Raw genomic sequence first — 25989 nt, 5'->3', positions numbered from 1 at the left:
GAGATGGAACTACGCTGATAAGATACTGAACAGCTTCCATAGACTTGAGAAGTATTTAGCCCCTTAATTAGGAAAACATCTTCATCCCCAAAATGGTAGAGATTCTAGTGTTACTGATATAATTCTGAAATTATCTACTGCTTCCAACATCTGGGAACCCAGGTAAGTAAATCTGGCATCATCTGCAGACTTGTAGACTACGCCCATAATCAGAGGCAAACAAATGAACCAACAAACAAATGAGCAGAACTGGCCACTGTGGATGCAAGAAGTGCCACATTTAGCACACCACCAGTCCATCCACTTCAGTAGTGTCTCTTGCACAGTAGCTTTCACTACCAGAAATTTTAAAGAAAACAATTACAAACAAAGCAGACCTAACGACTAATTCCTTTTTAATCTTTACTGGGTAGAAGACTCAAAGGGTGAGAGTAATGTTATGTAATTTTCAGCTTTTCCCTCTGATTTATTGATCTCTCTAATCTATTTCTTTGGTAAAACAGAAGGCAAATAGGAACACACAAATATTTATTTATTACTTTATATTCATCTGCCATGCCATATTCTTTTATTCTTCACTTAGATGACAAAGTCTGTGTTTTTTCTAATACTGCTACTAATAATTAAAAGCCATCAGTCTGGAAAACCCTTTGTTTCTATAGCATACTTTCTGTGGTAGTCCTGCAGCTTTGGGAACTCTTGGATTCTTTTAAATCCCAATTACAACCATTTCTGCACAGGTCCTACATCTACTTTGTTGACAGCACTGATGTAAATGCACACCAAAAAATAGAGGAAAACAAGAAGGATTACATTTCTCAGCATAATCATACTGAAAGACAGGAGAGGCAGAATAGGCAACCAAGGTTGACTGTAATGTAAATTTCTGTCCCATTAAGTTACTGTAATTTAATGTTTTGAATGTTGTGTCTCACCTCACCTTGTACCTACTGAACTAAGAAAACTTTTATACTGTTTTGTTGTTTGTTTTACATGTTCTGTTTCTCTAGACTGTTGTATATTATTTTCCCTCTTAGATCTTATTTCTCCATACTGTATTCTTTCCTCATTTTTATGTACTTTCCCCCTTATTTTTTCTCAAGTTTTCTCCTTATTGTTGTTCTTTTTGGCCCAAAATATTCAGCTTTCTGAGGAGTTTGTCTCTTAGGAAGAGAAAACCAAGTATTTCTTAGGCGCCTGTCTACTAATTCATAAAGAATGTATGCAAACTCCTGTTTTCAAGTGTGATACTGAAATACTGTCAACCTACTCTAGGGGGTTTTTGATGAAGAGTTAAAAAAAAAAGGAGACTCAGTCTTTCCTGTCTTGACAGTTCCTTCCTTCCTAAAGAAAAAAAAGTGAGATATGATAACTCATTATTATGTTGAACAAAGTAGAAGAAATTAGCAAGTATTTGGATCCCCTTCTTCTAGATCACAAACTACTTCTCATTGCTCCATCTTCAGTCTGTATTATCTCAGCTACTTCTCTCCAAAGCTGTCTCTTGCTGTCATATTTATTTTTGGCCTGTTGTATGGAGTTCACTAGCAAAACCAGTGAAAGTGTACCTTCATCTTCTACCCCTTACTCCCACCCCACATCTATGCAATACCGACTTCTTGGTTGCTCCAGTACAACCATTTACGGGATGTGTTACACAACAGAGCAGGAAGCTGGCCTGGTTTTAAAATCAAAACAAAACTTCTCTGGATGGAGCAAGATTCTGGCGGAGCCCCAGCTTGGAAGACCCTCACTTCCCAAATGCTACACCCAACCTTTACCCTGCCTGTATCTGCAGCACAGAAGAGGACTCCTAACTCCTAGTGCTAAAAAGCTCTGTCCTGCTCCCACCCTGCGTGCTAGGTTTCCAGGTGAGGCAGGATTCTGGTAGAGTCCCAGCCTGGAAGACCAGCTCTAATCCGAGATTCTGTGGCTGGAACAGGACTCTGGTAGAACTGCAGTTCACAACAGCCTTGTTCCTTAATTTTAATAATTACCAGCTTCACAACTGTTGAGGACCTGAACAGAAAATGTTGTAGACCATCTGTAGTGTGTACACATGCTTTTAATGAAATGGATATTTAAGAGAATACTGTTGTACAAGAAAAGAACTACAAAGGTTATTCATTATCAAGATAATATTAACAAGTTAAAAATATATTTAGTTGTTTGTGCTGGAAAAAAAAATTAAAAAAAAGGCCATCACCTTTTAAAGGACATTTTATCTCAGCCCAAGTTGCCACATACCATAAGCTTGAGTATAGACAGCAAAATAAAAGTAGAGGACTACTGAGAAAGTGCACAAACTCATGAAAATTCTGTAGTATTTTTAAGTGTTAGCAAAAAAAGCCCTATAAAAAGAACCCCAGACCCCAACAAATTATATGCTGTAACATACTCTAATACAGTAAACGGTGTGACAACTTTCTATGAGCTTTGTAGCTACCTACATCGAACAACAGAGAAATTATTCCGCCACTGCACATCACCATTCACACAGAATGGCAAAGAGAATTTAGCAAGGTTTTCAAAATCCTCATAGGGATGGACCCCACTGGCCCCAACAGAAGAGCTGCCCTTCCTTACTGATGAATTGGGCAGAGCATATGTAAGATAGCCAATGCTATTCTGTATGTTCTGGATTTCCTCTACAATACACCGTGCATGCAGGTACCCTAGGCCAAAATATGATGATACTAACTTGGGAGTCCTTGGCTAGAAGCAGGCGATCCTGTGTGCCGTTGTTACACTGCAGAACACGTGTGTTGGCTTTCCTCATCCTGAGGCAAGAGCTGCATTCTGGTCATACTTGAAGGCAAAGAGAGAAGTGTCAAAAGCAGCTCAAAGTGACCTCTCAAATGTTTCTGGGGCTGAGGGGAATGAGAAATGACTGCTTAAATCATGGTGCTCCCAGACACCTACCACGACTTTAAGGTGCAATTTCATGCGTGATTTAATCTAACCTAACATCGTGCTGTTACTCGGTGGGGTGGTCCCACAATTCCCCCACCACATGTTCCTGCTGTCTCCTGTGCATCAGTATTTCTCCTAGCCATACAGAAAACTTTTTATTTTGGATGGGTATTTCGGTTAGTTTGATCGTGCTAGCATTCCTGCTGATGTAGAAAAAAGAGGCAGAGGGACTGCGTGGCTGAAGACAGAGAGACTCTGGACTGCTATCTTCAGCTGCAACAAAATTTTAGCTTGGTTGAACTGTGTGTGATACTGCATTTGTAAAGCAATGCTTAGATTATTTGGGGGACCTATGACTTTGGCTGTTGCTGCACTTGTCTCCCTCTCCTTGGCTGCTTATTTCCACCTTTTAAGCCGAGATAAAAAATATTAAAATAGAAAGAAAAGCAAATGGAACAAGTGTTAGTAATATGTCCCAATTTCTTCAAGGAGGCTGGCTGTGAACTAAAATGACTAGATTAAAGTATCACACGTTTGAATTAAAGTATTAGATAAAGGCCATACTCTACTTTTTGATCTTTGTGGGCATTCCAGAAAAGAAAAATTAAAAAATCCCTGCCACAGATTTAGGCTAGCTGCACCGACGCCGCAACTCCACTCCGCTCCGCAATTACGGGCGGAAAGGAGCCTTCCCTCAGCAACCCGAGGCTCCCTTCACAGAGCACACCCACACCGCGCCTGCCAGACGAGGCAACTCCTGAGTGGATTCCTCCCCCCCCCTTTTCTGGGGAATATATTTATTTTTAGAGGGGGGGATGAGGAGGACCCCTGCCCGCCCGAGTCCCCCGGACACACCACAGCGCTCCGAGGGCGGCCTTCACCACCCCCGCGGCCCTCCTGTGGGCCTCCCCACAGCGCCGGCGGGGCGGGAAGCCCGGCCCGCTCGGCCTCGCCTCGGGCGGCCGGCGGGCCCCGCTCCCCCCGCCCGCCTCCAGCGCCGCCCGGCCCCGCCGCCGCTGTGCCGGCGCCCCCTGCGGGCCGGGGAAGGCGCCGCCGCAGCCCCGTGGGGCGCCTCTGAAGGCGGGCCGCGGCGGTGAAGGCGGGCCGCTCCCTCCCGGGCGCTCACCGTGCGGCGGGGGCAAGGGCGGGCGCCCCCCGCCGCTGCCCCCGGCCCCGGGACCATCCCGCCGGCGGCGGCGCGGCCGCACGGGCACCGTCACACGCCGGAGGGCGGGGGCGTCCGGGGCGGGGGTGCGGGGGGGGGCAACGGTTGCCCAGGCGACCAGCGCCCGCCCTTCACCCCTCGGTTTCCTCCCCGCCCTCCCCACGTCAGCGCCGTCTCCCGCCCGGCCGGGGTGGGGCAGCCGGGGCCGCGTGATTGACAGTTGCCATAGAAACAGGCTCGCCCCGTCGCCATTTTGTCAGTTGGCTTTTTTTTTTTTTTTAAAAAAAAAAACCTCTTCCCGCCTGAATCGTGGGTTTTATTTCCCCCCCCGCTTCCCACCCCCACCCCGAAAGCCGTTATCGCACAAGAAAACGAAAGAACACCCGCAAAAAAAAAAAAAAACCACAAACAAAAAACAACTGTCCCCGGAGGGTCCGGCGGGGGCACGCGACAAGTTCGTCCCGCACGGGTGGGCGCGGAGAGGCTCGAGGCGGCGGCGGCAACAGCAGCGGCGCGGCCCGGCGCGGGAAGGGAGCGGGGCGGCGCAGCGCAGCGCCCTGGCGAAGCCGGTTCGCAGGGAGGGGGAAGGAGGAGCGGGCGGGGAGGGAGGGAGGGGGAGGAGGTAGAGGCTGGCAGGCGGGGGAGGGAAGGAGGGAGGGAGCGAGGAGTTCCCGGGGGCTCGGTACGGCGCTGCGCTTCCCCCCCACCCCCTCCTCCTCCTCCTCCTCCCCCCGCCCGCTCGCCCGCCCGCCCGCCCGCCGCTGTCCCCGCGCTGCCTGGCCGGGGCTCAGGCCGCCGCCGCCGCGCCGAGCCGAGGTGAGGCCGGGCCCTGCCGTTGCCGCCGCCGGGCGCTGCGCAGGTTTGGAACGCGCGCCATTTTGTGAGCGATAGAAAATCCAGCCCGGCCAGGAAGCGCCGCGGATCCGCCCGCCGGGCCGGGCCCCCCCCGCCTCTTCGCCGCCCAGAGAGGAAGGCGCGCAGCGGACAGACCCCGCGGCCGGTGCCCCCTGCGCCCCGAGCGGCACCGGCACCGCCGCCAGCCGTGCGGGCCCAAGCGCGACGGGGCGGCCGGACTGCGGAGCGCACAAGAGGGAGGCGCTGCCGCGCCGGGGCCCCTGGCCGAGGCCGGGGGAAGCGCTCGCTCCTCGCCCTGCCTGCGCCCGCCGCCCGAGGGGAGAGGCCTCAACCGGGAGAAGCCGGGCCGGAGCGCAGGGCCCGCCGCCCCCCACACGGGTAAGTGAGACGCCTCAGCCGGTGGCGGGGAAGCTGCGCAGCGGGACGAGCTGGTGCCACCTCCCGGCCCGGCGCGGTCGAGGGGGGCGCAGCGCAGGGGGCAGCTCCGCTGCCATCTTAGAGAGAGGAGGTGGGGAGAGCGCAGGGGCCCGCCGAGCCCCGGGCCGGAGCTGGCAGGGCCGGGACCCGTACCGGGCTTCGGACCTGGCCTTCTTCCCCGCCCTCCCTACCGCCGCCCCCTTCTGGGGCAGGCTGGGCATGGCCGGGGGGCAGCGGCGGCCGCGGCCTCTGCGGCCCTTTTCCCCTCGGCGTCCGGGAGAGGCTGTCGCTGCCGGGTTGGGAAGCAGAGCGGCGAGCAGGGCCGCGGGACCGGCAATGGAGGAAGGGAGCTCGCCTGGCTCCTCTCGCTCTTATGCGCAACGCCCTGCGGTGGGCGGGTGCGAGGTCTCGCCCCGGTCTGGGAGCTGGGAGAGGGAGGCGAGGAGGGCGTCAGGAGTTGAACCATCAGCTGAGCGGAGGCACCTGTTGTGGCGGAGGCTTTAGGTGCCCCTGCCCGCAGCCGTGTGAGGGACTCGTGTGGTAGGTGGGGAAGTTGGAAGCCGATGTCGAAGGAGTACCTGTGTGAGATGACTGTCATCTGGGCGGGGGGTGGGGAAGAGGAGGGAGAAGCAGTTGGGAATAGGCACAGGGACACACAGGCACTTCTGTATTTTAATAGCTGGCTGCAGTCTTTTAGGAATTTAGCTTTGTGTTGCTGAAGAAATTGGAGACCTCATCTGATACGTCGGGTGCTCCTTCTCTGGAGTGGCGTTCCCTCCCGCCGCCACAAAATCAGAAAACGCAATTAAAAGTACTGTAATTTGAAATTTCGAAATTGGTGCATTTTTGAATCTCAGTCAGCTTTGAAGTTTTCGGTTTAGTCTGTCCAAAGACTATGTAGGGGTTCTTTGATCATGTGTCTAGATTGCTGCTGTTACTTAGTTCTCCTATTACTCCACAGTCATTGGGGGAAATAAACATTCATTGTTCTTTAAAATTAACAAAGACAGAATATCTGGCTACAAAATAAATCAACAAGCATGTTTTTGACAACCTACTGTTTTAATCCGAATGAGAGCGTGCTGTTAACTTCTGCCAGCAGGTATATATAGTCACACTTACATGGAAAGAGTGTCATAGGGGGGGTCTAGATAAGTAGAAGTTAACAACTTGTTTTATTATCGTGTTGGTATTTCGTTCTCCGTTCCTTAAGAAAAGGAGTGTAAAGCTGAAGAATACGTCGATGATGTCTGGTGATAAATAAGCAAACATTTTGTTTGTAGTAGTATTTATTTATCTGCCTGCAACCAAGCAGGATTTAACTTATCTCATTGGAATAGTCTGTAGCCCTAAAAAGTTTTGGTAAACTTGTTTCTCTTTTTTTCTCCCCGCTCCCCTCCCCCCAACCTCTGTAGGTTGGGTATTTTTGGAAAATTAATTATACTTTATAGAATTAGAATAATAACACTGAAAATAACTCTTGAGTATGAGCTAGTATTTGTTAACTATTATCTATATATATTTGGTGAACTCGGTGTGTGTATATATTTAGACTACTTTTGTAGGCTACGCTTCATTTTTTTGGCTTCTATGAATTATTTAGAACTAGAGTGTTTTTATTTGCAGTCTGAAGTAGAATACGTGTGTGATGTGTTAAATTTACATTTTCTGCTGTGAATTAAAAATTCTGACAAAGTTTATGAAGCTTATCGAGTTAATTCATGGTTTTCGAATATTCTTTGAGTAAAGCAAGTGTATCTTGTTCAAAATTGAATAAAGAGCACCGTCTTCTTAAATCAAGAAAAGAGGGCAATTCCTTTTGTTAAATTATTGTATACGCATTTACATATGACAATAGTTTAATATTGTTTCCAGGCAATAGGGAAGAAAGACAGTTTGTTACAGGAGCAGCAGTGTTACAGTTCCTGAATCAATACTTGGGTGGATTTAGAACTTGTCATTGGAATCCCCTCCCCCACATTGGACAGTGACGGAGAAGCTGCAACAAGGATAATTTTACCTAATAGCAGCCAAGAGTTCTCTATTTCAGTGTCGATTTATGGGTAGTATTGTCTTACTTCTGTAAAATAATGAGGTAGTCATCAGGAATTTATCAATTTTTAAAGTACGTGGGTTTTGCGTAGACTGGGAATTTACATGTGATGACCATAAATGACTTTTAACAAACTGGTTGATAGTTTACACAAAGTAGAAAAACATGACTGGTATCTAGTAAAAACTGTGTACCTTGTCTAAGCTTTTATAGTTACATTTAATTAGGACATACTTGCTAACATGTATACCACATTTTAAAATCTTAATTCTGATAGGGCCTTGCACAGAAACATGCGTCTGGGTTAACTGTATTATTAGGCTTTGCCTTAATGGACTTACTGTGAGATTTTTGTCATTTTAGTTCAAATTAGTTAGTCAACACCTTAAAGTGAAAAAGTCCCTTTTAGGTTATGCTGACATATTTGAAACTGTACCACCTGGTCATATGGTAGTATGCGAAAAGACTAGTTAATAAAATGCATGAAAAACTGTACCTTTATTTGCTACGATAGCATTTTACAGTTTCATCTGAACTGAAATGGGTGGTGATTTGAAGACTAAAACGTACTCTTACCAAAGAAGCAATTTTGTTACTATAATTAGATTCTCTTTTCAGCATTCCTCTTAAAACCTCTTTATTTCAGGTGTTTTTAACTCTGGCTACGGGACTTTAGGTTGAAAGTTGTTGTTACAGCTTATGTTTTTGAGTAAGAATTGAAGACTGGTGTATGTTTATTCTTTCTATGGTAATTTTTAATGCCATTTGGAGAATTGTTCTCCAAAGTGAAGTCAAAGACTTTCTGATATCTCTGTTTTATGGGAGCACGGGAGACTTGTATAACTTCTGAAATCCTTTTGTAAATAGATCTGTTGTTGTAGAATAGGATTATTTACAGAGAACTGCTGCTTTTGGTTTTATAACTGAGTACAATAGATTATTTAAGTTTACAGTTTCATCTCTTTTTCAGTAAGAGTTTGGTAAGAAACATCTTTTTTTTTAATTTATGTAATAACTTTTTTGCGAATCAGACTTTAAGAAGTCTAAGACTTGATATGTTTATGCAGTGAGACTTCTTTTTTGCTCTAAAACTATTTGAAATAATACAAAAATATAGATAAAAGGAAGAAGTTTTTTGCTATGATGGTGGTGAGGCACTGGAACAGGTTGCCCAGTGAAGTTGTGGATGCCCCGTCCCTGGAAGTGTTCATAGCCAGGTTGGATGGGGCTTTGAGCAACCTGGTCTAGTGGAAGGTGTCCCTGCCCATGGCAGCGGGCTTGGAACCAGATGATCTTTAAGGTCCCTTCCAACCCGAACCACTCTATGATTCTATGAAAAAACCTTTCTGAGCAACCATGCCTTTCTTGTAAGCTTACGAGTCGGGGGGGGGGGGGGGGGGAAGTAAACAAGACATTCTGAGAAGGGGCATACTCACTTTTTCCTTCCTCACCTCCATGGGTCCTTCAAGAGGAGAGTTATGGGAACTGTAGTCTATTGATGATTTAAAAACACTGGAGAAACTTTTGATAATTACAAACAGTTGTTACTCCCAGAAAGACATATTCTAGATGTACAGTTATCTAGTACTCTCTTTTTGAGGTGACACAATATACCAATAGAATTGCAGTGACCTAATCAGTAGTTGCATGTAACAATTAATGACAGATTGATATCCATTGGTCATCTTTTTCCCTTATGTGGAAGGAAGGTCAAATTCTGGATTTGCTTCCGTTTTATGCAAGCATGACTGAAAAAATAACTGCTTTTGCTAGTACAAATGTATTTCATTACTTTAGAATAGGTTTGTAGTTCATACTTGCTCCAGCTTTATTTGAGTTTAGCTCCATTTCCCCTAATATTTATATATATGAGTCTTGTCCAGTATCTGTGGGTGCTTAATTATAGCTTGCTTATGGCACAGACCAAAAAAGAAGCTCCTCTTTGACTGGAAAGCACATCATGATGAGACAGACCAAGTCCCATTGTTTCCATAAGGTCTCCTTTCCCCTCTGTTGCTCCCCTCCCATTTTTTTTCCCTTCCCCTCCCCAATCTCTAAAGGATAGGCGAGTCTTTCCACAGTTGAAAATGACAGAGGTGGGGTGGGTCAGTGTGAAAGGTACTGATGTTATCATATCCTCATTCATTCCTAAATGTCCTGTCCATATGATTTACAGGGAGAGTACCCACTGAAGGGCTAGGAAAATATGGAAGATCATTCCCAGTCAGCTCTGCTTATGTCCGTACAGTGTGAATACTCTGGAGCCCCTGAAGTCTAGATAGTAGCTATTTCAGTTACCCTGTATGAAGACATAATGAGTTTAATTTCAGCTCTGAATATAGCATTTCTTAAAAGCAGTGAAAATGTTTCTGTAATTAAAATAACATAAGCTAGCACTTATTTGTAAACATACTGCTTGCAAAGTTTCCAGGGTCTTAGTAGCACTAAATACCTGAAAGTGAAACTGAGTAAATGAAAGTGAAGTTAACTCCATTGTCAATTTTGTTCCAGCTGTGAGAAACCAAACTTTCAATTTAGGTGTTACATAAAGTTCCAAAACCTTCTATTTCCCCCCCCCCCCCCCCCCGTGTTTAATATATTAGTACATCTATCTGTTGAAAAGTTTCCTGTTTCTTTTTAATAACTGTTTGGATGGTGAAATAAGAGAGGAATGGAAACGTACAAATTGATTTCTGATGGCAGGGTTATTCTTTCAAAATGTAGTTGAGATAATTTAGAGTGAATTTTGATGAGTTACTGAAAAAAATCAAACTAGTAGAGTGACTAGTTGGCACAATCATAGTTAAATACATTTTAGTGATTAAATGGAACTTGCCAGTGAAACTTTAAATCCTAGTGTCCCGAAAACCTATCGCTCATTGGTTTTTGGCTTCCTGTCTTCAAACGCGCGTAGCTAACACTTTGGTTCATGCAAAATCCTATTTACCTGCATGTGCTGGAATCTTAATTTGTGTTCCTGTGAACTATGTAAATTGTTAATAACTTCTCATTTACTTTGCCAGTGGACCTGTTGCTGAGGAGCCAGTTGGAGCATAGCGCATCCACTTCCTTTGTAGAGGAAATGGTTTTGTGTCCACGCTGTCAGTTCACTGCTTAAACTGAAGGAAGGGGTAAAAAGAGGAAAAAATATTGTCAGGTAGGGAAGTTAATGTATTAGTACTTACTCAGTTCTATATTTTCCTGAACACTATGAATTTTCTTAGACTGATCTCTATTTGGTCTGTCCAGTTGTAACTACAGCTTTTTTTCCTACTTATAAATATATACCCATATATATTCTTGGTTTTTAAATACAGTTTTACCAGGACTCATACATGAAATACATACAGGGTATGTGTTTGATGACAGACAAATTAGTTTCTAATACACTTGTACAAAATACGATTGATATTGGAAGCTCAGTAACTTTCCTGGATCATGTCTGATTCTGGCTTCTGTGTTGTTATTCTTTCTAACTTGTGGATAAGTAGGCATTAATTTAATGGTATGCCAAAAATTGCAAGTTAGTGTTTGAAATATGTTGATGTCTTTGTCAACGTTACAAGAAGTGATTATTGCATGAAGATCTTGGCGGTTTCCCTTTCTGTAGAAGTTACTCATAAATACTACAAATACTGGGTCATAGTTGTGGAATAACACAGCTGAATGTACATTTTTCACTATGATCAGATGTTCATAAGCTTAGAATTCTGTGTTATTCTATTTAGGGTGACTTCCTGTCAATGTCATAGTGTGCCTTCAGAAGTAGAGATTTTTATGGCAGGCCCTATGCAGGAAAATGAGCATTACTGCAGATGCTGACCATGTTCATGATTCCACATACCTGTCTATGTCTTCCTGCTGAAATCAGATTTTTGCTGAAGTAAAGTTCTATGTATGCTAAGGCTACAAACTTATGTCACACTTTCCCCCAAAATCAGAAGCACTAGTAGGTGCAGTTCTGGAGAGGGGTCAGTTAACTATGTAGTTACTACAGCTTCATTTTGAATGACCTGTATATCTTCTGAAACATTTCCTGATGGTTTATTATTTTTAATACATGCTGCATTTTACAAGCTTCGTTTCTCAGTGAATTAATGTCTTCTGTGAACTAAGTCTACTAGAGACAGCATCATAAATGATTCATTTATGTTGAAGGCTGAGTGGAAAGAGTATATATGATACTGTGTTATAAACTATACTTGGAGGTTGTATTATAAGGGCATAGTTAAAAATTGTTTGGTTTTGCATTGTTCTACTACTTAGAGACCTTAGCTGGGATCTGATTTCCATTTTGTTTTGTACTGTACAACATGAAGTAAATATTATTTCTTTCTCCATTTAATCAGGTTTTCATGACTTTGAGATGCATACCCATTTGTTGCTAATGTTCTCCTATGTAGCATTTTTGTTACGGCATTGTGTAAATGCGTATGTGTTTGTGGTTTATTTTTTTCTGGTAAATAAAAGGGTTGTGAGTTATTGTAATTTGATAGTCTGCTGTACAGAAGCTTAATGATAGAAGATCTAAAACCTAATAATCTGGAGGTGTGAATGGAAATCATTAATGATATCTGATGTGGTCCTTACAAGAGAGTTTATCTCCTGTCTTTGTAGAATTTGTTTGGGGGTATTTTCACCTGTGTATTTTAGATAGCATGTGTTCATTCTGTTTCCCTGGACTACTGCTTCTTTAAAAAAAAAAATAAAATCTTAATTTTAATCATTGTATGTTAAAGCAAAGTTTTGTTTGCATAAAACAAAACAATCTGAGATCTGTGGTTTGAGGTGAGGCAGAAGCTCAAGATACATTTTTAGCAAGCATACAGTGGCCCAGAATACAATTTCTGTGTTAGTCATTATGTATATTCTGAAACCTGTGAGCTCCCAGATTGACAGTGCCAGTTTATTTATGTGTTTGAGGAAACAGGTATGCATTATATTCCATATGTTGTAAGCATGGTCGTTCTCCTTATATTTTAATCTTGAATACCTTTGTGGAGTTGCATTTGACTTTGTTAGTTATTTCCATAAAAATTCCCAAACTAAGTGAAGCATTTAAACAGTGCCAAAAATGGGAAAATTATCTCTTGCTTTTGGTGGTCTGAACTGTCTTTCATCATGCAGTAAATTTTTTTTTTTTTTTTTTTTTTTTTTAGGTACAAGTTGTTAATAATTGCACTGTCCAGACCTTGCACTTAGTCTCAGGTTTGTGACTTTCTCATAGGCTTGTGCACAGATACAACGTTTTAGTATCTGAGTCTAGCAAATGGTAACAGATTCTTTTAGCATCTTGTGGAAGAGAAATGTGTTTCAGTGACTGGGATCTAATGTGCAGAAAAAAACCTCACCAAACGTAGAAATGCTTATGTATCTTGCTTATTGGAAGCCTAACCTAAGGCACTGAGTTCCTGTTTTTTTGGGGTGGGGAGAGGGGTTTCAGAGATTTGATGCATTTTGCATAGCACCTAAGTTCATGTTGCTTTCCATACACAATGTAGTTTTTGCCTTGCTAACAGGAGATAAATACATGTTACTGAGCAGCTTTTTAGCAGGGGGAATGAAAGCAAAAAAGGTAAAGTGACTTGCCCAAAGTTACACAGTGACACAACGGGTGGAGCCGAGGTTAAGGGTTTAGGCGTCTTATGTCTTAATAGCAGGATGCTATGTATTTGCAGTTGCATTTGACTTGAGTTTATATTCTGAGTGCCTTGTAACTCAGAGAAGCAGTCTCTTAAGGTTGGAGAGTGACTCAGCATATCCAGATAGAGGTCTGCTCAAGGAACTTAGGATTTGTTTGGAAATTTGAGGGTATTAGACTTCGAACTCATTTTTCCCAAAGGGAGTTTGCTTGTCTTGAAAAAAATTCATGTTTTACTTCCACTCTCTTGCCCCATTTCATACACATACCTCAATTTCAGAAAGAACTGATGGAGTATTTCAGTAAATAGTATCATTTATGGTATAGCTGGCATTTTTACTGTATAGCTTTGTTTTCCATGTGCTATCCTCCTAATGATAAGCATCTGTTCAATGAATAAAATAGCATTTGACTGTGTGAGTATAGATTGTGTTGCAAAAGATGTAAAAGAGACAGAATTGTGTATCAGGCCTGCTTTAAACATTTTTTTAACTTAGTCTGTGATTGTATGACATTTATAAAACACTTTTTCACATGGAAGGAGAAAGAGGCATATATGGTAGTTGCCTAGTTTGTATGATGGAAATTTCTCCATTTTATTAGTACAGACGCTCCTGACCTCTTATGGGTCAACCACTTGAGACTGAATGGTTCAGGGAACAGTGGGTTACCTGTGCAAGTGTATACCAGTTGTGTAAACCACACTTTTGTATGCTTGGGTTTGGTTGGCTTTCATGAGGGAAAATTGGCTATATGTCTTACATATTACACTTCTACAATAATAATCTGTGTTCTAGTTTCAGCTGATCAAACTTGTCAGAGAGTCTTGAGACATTGCTTGGTAGCAGTGGCAGTGAAGGGAAGAAAACTGACAGAAGGTGATGAGTGAAGATTGAAACTATTGGTCTTCTGCTACTATACCTTCTTAAATTTTGGGGAAATTTGCGAAGACTTCATTATCTCTTTTTCATCCAGATGAATTACATCTTCTAGCATGAGATAAGACTGTAGGCTGGTACATAGTTTCAGTGCTGAGAGAATGCTGAAGGGCAGCACAGCAAAGAACAGTATATTCAGAGAAAAACACAAGCAACATTGATTTTTCTCACCCCTTTGCTTCTACCCTAAACCATTTTATCCTTCCACCCACCCAAATCTGTATATGTTTTCCTGGGGCTAGTGAAAATTACCTTGCTCTCCCCAAAACTGTACCTATGCGAAATTTGAAGTAATTGATAAAAAAGAAGCAAAAAATGAAAGGCAACAACTCTTTGTTTTCATATCTGATCTGTGAGGGGTGTGGGACATGCGCAGTATTTAATCTGATGACGTTATATGTGTTTGTTTTACAGCGTAAGTATTAGCAAACTGATGTGAAGTTCATGCTGCAAGATGTAGAGCCACTGAAGCACTTTGAGGGAAATTGTTGAAAGAGTCGTTCTAAGGCAAAGTGTGCAACAAGGACTTCTTTGAAGGCAGTTACAGCTTAAGCAGCTCCCCTTCTTTCCAGATTCTGGCTGCTTGTTCCCACCTGCTTTGTGTTGGCACAGCTGTTTGTAAGACCAACCAGTGAATCAGACTTGGAAACTGAGTTGGCTGAAATATATAATTTTATATATATAACATTTGGGTGTGTGTGTGGGTGGAGAATCAGGTTACTTTTCAGTCAGATCGGTTCCCAGACCCGGTACACTGTGCTGCTGCTCAGACATTTGACAAGATAATGGAATGGGTTGTGTGGGTGGACAGGAACAGGGTGCCTAGAAGAGGCAGGGGTTGGTTAACTGGCTCTGATAGCACTGTTACTTAATGGAGAACATCATTCTGAGGAATTTTGCCACCCCTCCTGTAGTAAATCACTCCCCTGTCAGTTTCTCTCTCTCTCTGTCTATCTCCCTTCCCACCTCTCCCTGACTTCTGCTTGCTATCTCAAACTTCCATGCTTATTCCCTCTCTAATGTTTCTACTCTGATTCTGTCCTGCTTGTGTGCACTCTTAACATGCGCTACCACAGTCTTACTTGATAACAAGTTCTCTCTCCAACTCTCCTGCTTGCTTTCTGTCCTGCTTACTCTTGATGCATGTTTTCTTGTGCTCTTTTCACTTGTGCTCTTCCTCTAGTTCTTTCTCGCTCTCACTTGCTCTTCTTTACAATCTTCTAACTTCTGCTCATGCCCTTTCTTCCATGTCCTTTCCAGTGCTCAGTCTCTCAAATGTCTCTTTTTTTGTCACTTGCTCAGTCTCTTGCTTGCTCAGTTTTCTCCTGCTTGTTCTTTCTCACTTGTTCTTTCTTTCTCTTCCCCCCTGTAAGAACAGTGCTTTTGAGGGGAAAAAATATCCACATTTTAAAGACTAAAACCTGTTAAGAAACCCAAAGTTTTTAATTTTCTGTTTTTTTTTTTCTTCCCCCAAATATTACCACAGAACAATACAGTATGTAGATTTCTTCTCAATCTCATGCACTTCTGAAATTCTTACTTGAATTCTATATTGCCTTTAGATAGATATGTGCAAACAAAATGCGTATTTTTCTTGTTTGGACAAACTGAAAGATGAATTGACGTTTCTAAAGTTAACGTCCTAATAAAATGTATTTTTCAGCTGTCTTTTTGTAAGAGGTAAGCATAGCTTATTGATACCGGAAGCTAAATTGCAGAGTAAAGATGCTTAGTTTTCTTGTTCCTGCTATACAAAGGAGGCATGAAAAAATGTTTCTCTTGATAGTCCAGTTTTAACATAACCACCAGCTGGACCGGTTATGTTAAAAAACAAACAAACAAACAAACAACTCGTTTGGAAATCCCATGCCTGCTTGTCCTCTTAAATAAATGACCAGAGCTGCTAGGATTATGCTGTTGTTTCACTTCCATGTATTCAGATATCTGATATTTTTGTTCAAGTTACATAAATTTTGTTGGTAGCTATTTATCTGTTAGTTGGGAAAGTAGACAGGAGTGCTGATTCCTTAATATTTGAATCCATCCATATTTTAATATCCATACATATTTTAATAATCCAAAGTGACTTCAAGTAAAAACGTGGAAGATTGGACAATACACTTGCTCTTTATAGCAGGAAAAAAGCAACGTAATTTTTCTGCCCATCTCCTTTTTTTTTTTTTTTTTTTTTCTATCCCACCCATCTTTTCTTCTGCTTTGAGTCTTCTTCCAGTCTACAGTAAACTTTGTCCATCGTGCTTGTTTTATGCATTTTTTTTTTTCCATGGCTAAAGGCTTTTGGCTTGTGATAAACAACATGGTATTGCTCAGTTTCTGGAAGCAGTTAAGGTTCCTTAGTCAAATAATGGTTTAGCTACTTTGATGTTTAGTGCCTGTCTTTCCCTCCTCCCATCCCCTTCTTCAGCAATCCATTGCACTTTTCATAAAGTGCTATTTCTCTTTTTCCCTAACTTGCTTTGGGTTGACTATTCTACATTTCAGAACTTCCCACTTTGACTGTCTTAGCTGCCCTTCAGAATGTCATCCATCTCCTTGACCCCTTCAGGAAAGGGAGGAAGACTGCTCAGTGTTTTCAGGCAGTGTCTGTGGCAGATATAATCTCTACAGGTTAGCATGTCTCTTGCTCTTTCCTAAACATAAAGGCACCGTGAAGAGCATCTCCATGCTTTGCTAGTAATTCCTGTAAATCCAGTATGAAGCTAACTTGAAATATGTTGAATAAAAATCTCTCTGAGCAAAAAAGGGAGAGTAGGCTTTGGCTCCTTGATCCATGTGGGGATCCATCTTTCCTCAGATAGATTCAGTGTAGCACCACTGAACTCCACAGACATCTTTTTTTCTTGAGCTCTGAAGCTATTAAGTGTCCTTTGCTTTCAGTTCCAGTAAAGTTTCGAATTAGCAGTGTGGAGTTCTGGCTTATTTCCAATGGTGGTTCTTTCTTGTTTTTTAAAAAAAAAAAAAAGTGTTGGGAAGAGAGAAGTTTCAGTTTTGAAGCCGTTAAATGTGGCTTTGCTTCTTCTAACGTTGGAAAGAAAGATGTCAGTGTAGTATATGGTGTTATGAATTGGGACAGAGTTCTCTGTTGTGACCATCTTGGTGACTACATTGTCATGTTCAGTGTTTACTTTTTGCCTTTCACTGGAAACTGGTCGTATGAAGGGCTATATAGATGAGTCTATTAGAGTGCAATTGGTCCATTTGGTGCACCTGGTATGAGCTCTGAATCTTGCTTTTCTTATCCCTTTTGCTATGCCCCTGCAATTTTATATGTTGCTCTGCTGTTTCAGATGTGTCTAGAAAAATTGTGGTGTTCTTAAGGATACCTCTGTTGGCATCGTCCACGGAGTGTGTCAGATCATACTCATGACCTTCTTTACAAAATAGGAAAAAGAGCAGGTCTCTATCAAAAATTACCATTTTACAGCAATCTTTCTTAAAAAGCACAGCACATCATTCTATGAAGTACATCAGTTCAGTAACATTAGTAGAAAATTAAAGAAAAAATCTGCTGGAAAAGTGGCTTTGTTTGGGAGTCTTTTCCATCTAGCAAGCTATTCTTGGTAGTCTGCGAGGACTTCAGTGCGACACTAAATATTTTCTTGCCTTTTTATTTCCTGGATACCTCAGACATGGTGATCTTGAGTACTGTTTGGAGGTCTGTAAGGTCAGGATTTAAAAGCCTTTTTTTTTTTTTTTTTTTTTTTTTTTTTAAATTTATTTGTCCTCATTTCCTTCCTGCAACCTGCCTTATTAAAATCATTTTAGGAACTTTTATCAGGAAAAAAAAAAAACTTAGAGGAAACCAAACTCTTCTGGTCAGAACCCTAGCAACTTCCTATGCTGGCAGAGATACTATTAAAGAATCAGAAAATTGTATAATCTTAGTATGTCGTAGAATTACTTAAATGGATAATTTTGTCAAAGTTTTAGTGCAATGTCTGCTTCTTGAACAAATGACAGATAACTCAGAGAGCATTAGATTGATCAGTTTATACCCAGTATTTGGATGCTGGAATTGGTGAAGTTCATATAAACTGTTCCAAAGGTTCAACTTTTTCTATTTGGCCTCATAAAAGTCTAGTTGGAGAAAATTAATCTGAAAGGTGTCTGTTAGAGGGATTTTTACTGGGCTTTTATCTCGTTGAGAGATGTCTTTTAGACTTTTGTCTTATGACTGCCATCAGAGAATATTTTGAAAAATTAATTCCATACATCTCCATAGTGACTGTACTCAAAAAGGGATTCAAAACAACATTACCCCAAGTTGACAGACTAAGCTTGAACTACACATTCAGGACCATAATATAACACAGTTATTAAAAAAAAAAAAATTGTCCTGAGTTCTTTAAAACCTTTAATACATCAAAAAAATGACAAAATAATTTGGCATTGTCTGTGTGTGTGAGAAAGCCAGTAAGCAAACCTGAAAAAAGTTTGTTTTCTTTTGGGTCAATTAGTGCTAGAGCAGTGAGGACTGGGAAAGGGAGGAATGTGGGTGAAACAGCCCCCCTCCCCCCCCCCCCCTTTTTTTTTTTTTGGTAGCAGCAAATGATTAGATTGCCTTAGCAATCATGTGCTACTTCATCCTGAGCCTTTAACCTTCTTTTTCTGTTGTGTGAGTGAAAGTAAAGTCTCTCACATTTGTTGTGGGCTAAAGGGGGGGGTGTGTGTGTAGGTGGGTAGGTAGGTATGTGGTCAGTTACTGAGGATAAACTGACAGAAGGTAACTTGTTGTAAACATGATTGTGAATTTGAACTCTCGGCTGTCAAATTGAGATTGAGTTACCTTATGGCAGGGTATCTGCAACCTCTTGTTACATTCATAAAAGCTTTTCCACACTAGAAAGTCCTTGTGTTCTATATTGATAAGCAGGGTATCGTACAGTTATAATGGTGCTTGGCAATCCATTCCACTTGATGAAAGCATGTCATGGTTTCTTGGTCTTCGAAGGCTTTTAAATGAGCAAATCTTTTTGTGGAGTATTCCACACATTGATGAAGGCTTGATGAGGAATTACTGGATGAAATTCTAAAAAAGTTGTATAGAAGGTCATATTAGATTATGATGAGTATGTTCTGGGCTTAATGGTGTGGTTATTTGTCCAGGTTTGTTGTTGCTGGTGGTTTTGTTTGTTTGTTTGTTTTTTTAACTTATAGCAGAAAAGGCAATGATTTTTACCTGGCAGAACTAGTGTTCTAGAGTCTCCAATGAGCTACCTGTAACCATATTTTGTAGAGGTATAGAGCTGCCATGAGTCTTTGATGAAATCTCTATGCAACATGATAATAAATGTACCCCAGTAAAGCTTTTGTTGGTTGATGTGTACCCACTGTCTCTACTGGCTCTTCCCCCTATGTGTACATGCATACATGACTTGAATAGGGTGTTTGAATTCTTCTTAATGGATTATAATACCATTTAAAACTCAGCAAAATTTTGCAGCCTACTACCTTTGCAGGAGTATCTTGGTATATCTTGGGATATACCAAGATTTACTACAATATTATGCTTGACAGCAGGGATGGAGGCTAACAAGATAATAGAACAAGACCTCAGAGCTTTAAATCTGAAAAAGAAGATATTTTGACTTCATCACTAGATTATATGAAAATTTACTGAGGTTTGTTAATTTATCACCTCCTTCAATGAGAGTTTTCTAGGTCAGTGGTTCCTTAACTGGGGAATAAGGCCATGGTAAATGAACTACAGATGGAACTTAAAACCATGTTGAATTATGTTAAGTTAAAAAATATTATGTTAGGATGATTCATATTTTGTTAAAATTTTTTGGAGCTGACAGTGATCTATATTCTGAGAAATGTTAGGGCTGTAGTTCTGGAGTGAATGATGTGAGGAAAATGTGGAATCTTTCTTGATTCGTGTATTTATTTACTACATTGAAGGAATGAAGAAGGGGAAAACCCATTTGTGCATTTTTTGTTGATCTACTTTGGAGACACTTCTTTACCATAGTTTTGGAGTGCCTTGTGATGTTACATGCGTTGGAGATTACCTCATGAGCATGATACAAGAGTTACAGTAGTTTCCTCCTTCGAAGATGGTTTACGAGACAGAGAGGAATTAAGCTAGGGCTGCAGATGGGCTTGTAGCCCTCAGCATTGCAACCCCTGCCTCTTTGGTGCCTGGATGTTGCAGGGGAATATCACATGGCTGTTTGATAGCACCCTAAACTGGATCGCAAGAGACTGTCTATTTTCTCTCTTGGTTAAGCATACTTGCAAGTTCTCTTTGTTGGCATTTTTGCTTTACTTTTCCATGTTGAGCCAGCTTAAGAAGCTAAACACAAAAACCTAATGATGTAAGTAAAGGTAAAAACTTTACTGCCAATTTAGCTACCGAAACTGTTTCGTCATAAGGTGGAGGAGTGCCAGGAAGATGAGTCTCATCTGTGACTTGCTCTTTTCTTATAAGTAGTAACCCTGAGTTTGGTCAGCTTGTGAAGGCATGCGCTTGGTGGGAAGTTACGTAATGTGGCATAAACTGAGCTAGCATCTTTTTAGGCACAAAAAGGCCTGTTAGCCTTTTTCTTCTAGCTTTAAGTTTTTCTTATCATTTGGTGAGCCAGTTCAGTTTACTAAACTGGCAGGAAATGAACCTGATAAAGGTGTGAACAGCTTTTAATTGGGTCGTTGAGTTGATTTGTTTTACCCTATATTCAGTGTGAACGCTGAAGCTTTCCAAGAAAGGGGGCACAACTGTGCACCTGAGAGTTGGGAAAAACAGAGTGGGAGTGCTGCACTTCCTGGCAGTTTAGTGTGTTCCTTAGACAGAGAGAATCCAAACTCAGTTGTTTAATTCCAGTGAGAATACCTAGATCACCTGACTTTTCAGGTGTTCTTTGCAACTGTCCTTGAGTCCCATGTAATCTGTACTATTGTACAAAAAAGAACCAAAGAAACATGGGACAGAAGGAGAGAAAAGGAAACGTGACTCTCCAAACCAGTGATTAGTGTGCTTACCTGAAGGGAAGAGGAAGAAGAAACTTTCTGGGATTTAATCAGTCCTTACGCTTTTTACAGGAAATGGCTCCTGGATAATGTTTTATTTTCTCAGTTGAAAGATATTATGTGAATTATGGAAATGTAGCACAACCACCAAGTTAGGAATGATATGCAAATGAAGTGGAGCGAGTGTGGGAGAGTATAGATGGAACATAGAATACTTTGTATCAGTGGATTATATTCTACTTGCTTGTCGGTTATTTGTCAAGGGGCTTTAACGCTAACTTTTTTTATAGCGAAATTAAGTTAATTTTCTGAAGGACTTAATCTGATAAATTGTGTGTCTTTGCATTTATTAATTCATATGTTGAAATACAAATACTCCATGACATTTTCTGAAATGTATTTGAATGTATGTACTAAGTGCAACTCATAAGAAATAGATGGTATTGTGCTTATGCTAGAGGTGTCTTGAATTTTGAAAACAGCGCATTTCCTTAGCTCCTCTAAATTGGGATCTCCTAAGATAATAGAAATAATGTTCCCTATGTGATCGCTGCAGTAATCCAAAATGGAATTATTTTTGCTTCAAGAGTTCAGATTTCTCTCCTATGGTTACGTTGGTCAACCTGAGCCTGAATTAGGACTTAAAGCATATTGTGGAAGTCTCTCTGTATACTTACGCTGGGACATTGAGAGCTGAATGGTAAGGATGCTGGATTTTACTGTGGTGAAAAGTCTTTTTTTGTTCATTTTGCTTTCCAGCATCAGAGGAGTTTGTAGTTGTCATGCCTGGTTAAATTTATTTCTTCACATTTATTTATGTAGACTATTATGACAGACACAAACTATATATAGAAAAGCCTGTAAATATTTCACTTGTGTTCTTGAAGTAGAGGTGGGGTCTATTACTATCGATATCAAACCAGATGTTAGCTGTGGCCTTCAAGGTGCTCTGTGGCAGTTTGGCAAGAACTATTGGAAATACTTTAGCTAGGTTGCTCTTTACTTCTCTGGTACTGTATTCTTAGCCTGTACAGGAAACCTTATTATAGATAGCTAAAGTTTGTGAGCTCTCTACTTTTGTCTTTCTGTGGACAAATGTATTCTGTTTGGATAGTGAGCTTTTTAGGTGAGGATCACTATTTTATTGTGTGACACAACGCCGAATGCAATGAGGTTCTTCCTCCTACAAGCAGAATGCCCTGTTTATTACCCCAGCACAGTCCTAGAGCATGGCTGCCTCACTTCCAGTATCAGTAAGTATTTGGACTCCTGGCCCTGACCTAGGAACTGACAGTTTCAAAGATCCAAAATATCAAAGACTTCACAAAAATGCAAATAAAGTTCTCTGTGATTGAGTAGTATTATGCAGAATATAAATGTGTTAGCTGTATGCACAGGCTAAAAAGAACAATTAGGTCCTTACATACTCTGTAGATTTTTAAGCTGAAAGTCAGACTCGAGCTCTGGAGCTGTGCAGAGTCAGCAGAAAACTGATCAAAAAAGGTGAATATTTGACATCATGCTAAATTGCAGAACTGACTGAGCGAGACTGGGGCAGGTGCCAGATGTGGTGCAAGAGATGGGCCTGCACTGAGTGGTTAAGGGCAAGAAAGGGTGTGGGCGGGAACACAGCAGCCAAATCTAAATCAGCTTTGGCTTTTGGGGAACTGCAGCCTGGGAATTCTTATTTTAATGAAATAACTCAGTTTATTCACCATCAATTTTGAATGCATCTGGTTGTCATGGAGCCTGAACTTGACCACTGTCAATTTTCAAAGCTATTGAACTTCACATGAACTGCTATTTGAAAGCATGTTGAACAAGATTTTTAAACATGGTATTTCTGTACTGACATGTCTGGCGAAAGCTGGAGCTTGGTTTTTGGTTTCCAAGTTAAAAAGAGCTGGAAGAGCAGTTGTGGTATACGTAGTTTTGGAAATAAGGGGTTCCTCCTCTTTTTCTTTAAACAAGTTTTAACTTCTCTTTCCTGTCGGTGAGCTGAGGGTCCCGGTTACTTTGTCAGTATCCTAAAATCCTAGAAGTAGTCCTAAAATTCCCTTCAAGTGCCTGTTAACATTGATAGATCTAATTAAAAGGCAAATCTGAGTTCTGTAAGCAAACTTAAGTTGTGGTTATGTCCCCATTTACTACACTTGCATGGCTATGCCATGTTCTATTTTAGTATTATGCTTGGGATATGTAGAAAAAGAGAAATAATGCGCTGGGACTTTGAGTTGTGCAAATACAGAAAAAGGATATCCCTCCACTTGGAAGAGTGTGTTTAGAGTTACTTTTAGGAATAGCCATTTGTGAGCCAAAACTGCTTTGGTTGTTGCTGTCAACATGCTAAATCAGTCTCTTCCCCTTGCCTTTCTGGAGAGGCAGCGTATACCCTATTTCTGAAGTACTGAGTTTGACTATTTTAATATAAATGTGAAGCCTCTGAACTTGTCCTGCATAAAAATCATCACCTAATGATAGGACAGACTGTGTCTTGTCTATTTCCCCGAGAGGATCAAAAAAAGGCGAAAGCTTAGAGCTGAGGCCGTCCTCCATTGCAGACTTCTTAAATGATTGCACTCTAGATAGAGTAATTTTAGTATTTTTTCCTAGTGAGTGGTGAGTTTCCCATCAGAATGATGTTGTGGCTGAAGTCTTGTTGGAAAGACTTATGATTTGGCTAGCTTGTCGATTGATTTTTTTAAGGGCTAGAGATTTTTTTTTTTTTTGTTTAGAGAAGATTTACATTGAGTTCTGCAGGATTTCTAGGATGATAAAAGTATGTATTTGTAACTGAAGAAATGTCTTCCTTTTTCTGCTCCTTTTAGATGCAGTGGCTCAGAAACATCTCTGAACAAGTGTCCCCAGAAAAACCCATCTAAGTGGGTGAAGTCTGATAGATGCATTAAGGAAAATTCTGAAGTTTGAGAACTAAATATTTTCATTTCGTTTCTTTGGATACAAGGTGGAAGTAGACAAGCTTCAGTTTTTCAGCCTACACTGAAGCTGGGGCAGTTAAGTCTGGTTTATCATGTTAAAGTGGAAAGGATATCAGCAGTACTTCTGCATTATCACTTTTCATGTCACAAGTACACCTGCTTTGGCAGAATGTATGGGGATTTATGTGGTGAAGTCTGGTTTAAGACCCAGGCATATGGTTAGCATATGACCAGAGAGTACCTAGCTATGTGTACGCCCATCTGGTCTGAATCTCCTGAGTAATGAAAGGGAAAGGTAGATTGTGGCATTGCAGTTGTCAATGGGAGCTGTCATATGGGAATCAATTAAACAGCAGTTAGTTCATGGTGTGTTTGAAAAGGTTAAAAAGACACACAAACCAAAGTATGGCTGAAACAAGCCACTTACAAGTCTTATAAATAAGCACCATCTGTTTACAGAGCTAGCCAGCAGTTTACAGTTGTGTATGGTTGGTTGTTTTGTTTTTAATTTGGAAGACTATAGGTGTGCATATCTCCATGTATTAAAATATTTTGGAAACCTTCAAGATTAAAGGTACTACTGTATCAGGGCAATGAACATCTAGGTTGTTATAAATGTACTTGAAATATGTAACTTTAGATTGTCTTTGAAAGTAGCATCGGAACTATTTTCTGCCGAAGTTGAAATGGAGAAGTAGTCTTATTTCATTTAGACGTATGATAGCAGCTCTACAGATTGTTTCCCAGAAATCTGTATATGAAGTATTTTTGTAACCGAGTTTGTTGTGGTCTGAGTAAGATTTTACATTCTCTCTGTTTTTGATCAATTCTGTTACAGTAATGTTTACAGAAACATGATGATAACCTATGAGTTTATTAATTTCTGGTTCCTGTTACACGTACATTGCAGCATGATATGGAATTTGTCATGCTTCAGGGCAGAATTAAAAGGGGAAAAGAAAAAGGAAACACTTAAGGAAACAGTCATGATGTCAAAACCCAGTAGCACCTGAATTTGATAAGGATTGGTCACTTAGAAAGCTGAAGTCTCTTGAATGCGTCATAATATTTTTTTTTTAAACTCTGGTAGCTGTGAAAATACTGTTACCATTCAGATGCCCATTTTATGTTTTTCCATTTCTTGGAATTCCTCTTTCTTTCCCTTTTTTTTTTTTTTTCTTCTTTTTAAATAGCTAGTTTTGCAAACTTTTGGACAGAAATGGTTGTCTTCACCTGTTGAAAAATAAGATTTCATGTTTTCACCAGTATAAAGGCATTGCAGTTAAAATAGTCTGTGTTTGCAGGGAAGAGCAACCGCTCTTACCTCGCATATATGTGTAGCATGCATGTGTGTGTTTATCTATATGTATGTATAATGTGGGTCTGAGCTGTTACAGTTTTTGAGAGGTAAAAGCGTTCCAGTATGCATTGCTTGTCTGGAGAGCGCTCGTAGTGCTCTCCCTGTAGTGCTGTCCCAACTCTAGTCTAGGATTAAAAAGTTGAAGTAGCTGCATCTGAGTACCCTCTATTGCCAGGTCTCTGAGAAGTAGAAAGTCTGTTTTGTAAATAAAGGGTACAACAAAGAATGGAAGTTGTAGTTAGTGACCACTAAATTGGAAGAACAGTAAGCTGTAGTAGTATCAAGATTGTAGTAAAGACCTGTAAATTGAGCGATGTTTGGCCACATTCTGTGGAAATTTTAGGCGTTCCTTTAATTCTTTGTTTGCTTGCTTGCTTTATGGCTGAAAAAAATGAGGGAGAAGTAGGAAGGTTATACTCTCTTGAGACTTCTTAGGTCTAAAGTTCTAAACTGATGAATGCAAATATATAGTGGCATATGTTTTGCTTTGCATTTTTAAAGTTCTTTTCCCAACCACAAGGAACAGAAACAGTTTTCTGTAAATGAAATGATCAATCTTTTTGAGGACATCTATAGAAAAATCTCAGCTCTGAAAAGCATTTCACAACTGTGAGAGCACATTATTCTGGATAAACTAGTTTACAGCCCTCATGGATATTCTACTTTGAAATATGACTTTATTTGCATGCTACTGTTTAGTTCATGTTTAATGTATTAA

General features: G+C 40.9%; 1 protein-coding gene across 2 annotated transcripts in view; it reads left to right on the top strand.

The window, feature by feature from the left end:
* Window positions 1-4840: 4840 nt before the first annotated feature.
* DYRK1A (dual specificity tyrosine phosphorylation regulated kinase 1A) overlaps window positions 4841-25989 on the top strand; it is a 90726-nt gene continuing 69577 nt past the window's right edge. Inside the window, exon 1 of one of the 2 annotated variants that reach the window (XM_082304731.1) lies at window positions 4841-5311. The gene's annotated coding sequence lies outside the window, so the exon portion shown is untranslated. Of the gene's footprint in view, window positions 5312-10482; window positions 10561-25989 lie in introns of those variants that run through there. The other variant, XM_082304732.1, reaches the window with a different exon arrangement.

Source organism: Platalea leucorodia, assembly GCF_965183815.1.
Source record: "Platalea leucorodia genome assembly, chromosome: 2".
NCBI classification, from domain to species: domain Eukaryota; kingdom Metazoa; phylum Chordata; class Aves; order Pelecaniformes; family Threskiornithidae; genus Platalea; species Platalea leucorodia.
Note: the sequence above shows the minus strand (reverse complement) of the source record. Positions and strands in the feature narration are given on the sequence as shown.